This window comes from Apodemus sylvaticus, chromosome 15 (genome assembly GCF_947179515.1).
Source record: "Apodemus sylvaticus chromosome 15, mApoSyl1.1, whole genome shotgun sequence".
Classification (NCBI taxonomy): domain Eukaryota; kingdom Metazoa; phylum Chordata; class Mammalia; order Rodentia; family Muridae; genus Apodemus; species Apodemus sylvaticus.
The window spans coordinates 40,621,935-40,624,005 of record NC_067486.1 but is presented as its reverse complement, the minus strand read 5'-3'; the positions used below and the strand labels follow the sequence as shown (position 1 = coordinate 40,624,005).

Sequence of the window (2,071 nt, the reverse complement as noted above, 5' to 3'; positions counted from 1 at the left end):
AGTGCAAATTTTAAGCAAAGATTTATTAGAAAGGATATTGCAATTTTTCTTGAGATTTTATTTTATGATTTGAGATCATAGGTTTTACAAATAATTAATATAAAGCTACCTTTACACATGCTAATGTACATTTCCAGCATTTGTAGGATTGTCAAGAACTAATTCCTCTCATGACTTCCAATACACCTAGCACCTATGATTTCTAAGTAATATTTAATAATCTCATTTCTTCTGGCTTAATGTGAATAAAGTATATTGTATTTCCATTATTTAATGTAAAACATTGCAAAATTGTGCTTTTCTGCCTTTTTATAAGTATCCATAGATTTACTTGAAGTTCAAGTTCATTTACAAAGAGCTGTTACTAATGTTTCTTCATTACTCTTTTCATCACATTAATTACTTCCTTATTTCTCAGACTATAAATAAATGGGTTTAATAAAGGAATTACTAGAGTATAAAAAATAGCAACCACCATGTCTTTATACACGTCATTAACTGAACTTGGTCGAATATACATGTAGAGGAGAGACCCATAGAATATTGACACAGACAGGAAGTGGGATGCACAGGTAGATAAAGCTTTGCTTCTTCCCTCCTTGGACTTCATTGTGAATATGGTGAAAAGAATGTAGAAATAAGAAATCAGGACTTTAGTGATGGTAAGTGTTTGAATTGAACCAGAAAAGATGAGTATCATCAGTTCATTGATATAAGGGTCAACACATGAAAGTCTGTATAGTGAAAGGACATCACAAAAGAAGTGCTTGATTGTGTGAGACCTGCAGAATGTTAACCTGAACAAGAACCCTATGTGAATCATGGAATGTAGGTTTCCAGCTATGTAGGCTCCTGTGGTCATCTGAAGGCAGAGCTTCTTGGACATCATGCTGTGGTACTGCAGTGGGTTGCATATGGCCACATAGCGGTCATAGGCCATTGCTGCCAGAAGAAAGCAGTCTGCTGTTTCAGCAAGACAGAGAAAGTAGAACTGTGCCATGCATTCATAGGGAGAAATCCTCCTGTCCACAGAAAAGAAGTTCTCTAGCATCTTGGGAATGATGGCACAGGAGCAGCAGGAGTCCATCAGAGCCAGGTTGCCCAGAAAGATGTACATGGGTGTGTGGAGACGAGGCTCCCTCTAGATCAAGACCACCAGCCCAAGATTCCCCACCATGGTGACTACATAGATAGCAGAGAACAGTAAGAACAGAAGGGTCTTCAACTCTGGGTGATCTGAGAATCCTATGAGGATTAACTCTGTTGTCAAGGAGTAGTTGTCCTTGGTCATCTTCTGCTTCCCTGTTGACAAGAAATAAGGATGTCAGATTGCAACTGTGGTCTGTCCATTTCCCACTTTACTTTGTATAACAGACAGGTGATTTCTTTGTCAAGTTTACCCACCATCTTTGTAATGAAGCTCTGTAGTTTCTAATTCTTTCCCTTAAAGGATAACCATCTTTGTCTGTCTAAGTTCATTGGACTCCTTGATACCTCCAGGGTAGAAAAGTAAATTGAAAAAGGGTTACTTTTCTGAAAGCGTGTAAAAACACAAAACACTTTAAGTTACTCAGATTCGGTTTAGTGTCTTCAAATAAATTGTTTTATTTTTCATTTTTCCTCTCACTTTTCCCCCCAAATTAAAATCAGTTGTATATAAATATGACAAAATTACTTTCATATCTTTCTCAGATTTTAAAAAGTGTCCGAGGTGTTTCAAATGTATGTATTAGAGATTGCTGAAAACTTACTAATGCTTATGGGGAGAGATTCATGTTTAATGCAATAACATTGAGATGTTGGAGAAGTAAATCTTCATAGATTATTACATCTCAGTTTTCTTAACCCTCTGTCATAAAAACTTTCACAAATAATGACTTCCCCATGGCAGTATTCATGTTTCCTTTCCCCAAATATCTAAATCCTTCTCCTTTTCAGTAAAAGACATTTTACATGTGAAACTTTTTAATCTAAATTTTTACTCAATTTCTTAGACAACACTAGTGTCATATTCTGAATAGCGGGGTCATATGATTCTAATCAACAAAGTACATATTTCCTGAATAATTGC

The 2,071-nt window shown here is 35.8% G+C and overlaps 1 pseudogene; it reads right to left on the bottom strand.

Annotated features, from left to right (window-relative positions):
* Positions 1–364: 364 nt before the first annotated feature.
* Positions 365–1,291, bottom strand: LOC127666119 (olfactory receptor 5K3-like; annotated as a pseudogene).
* Positions 1,292–2,071: the final 780 nt, after the last annotated feature.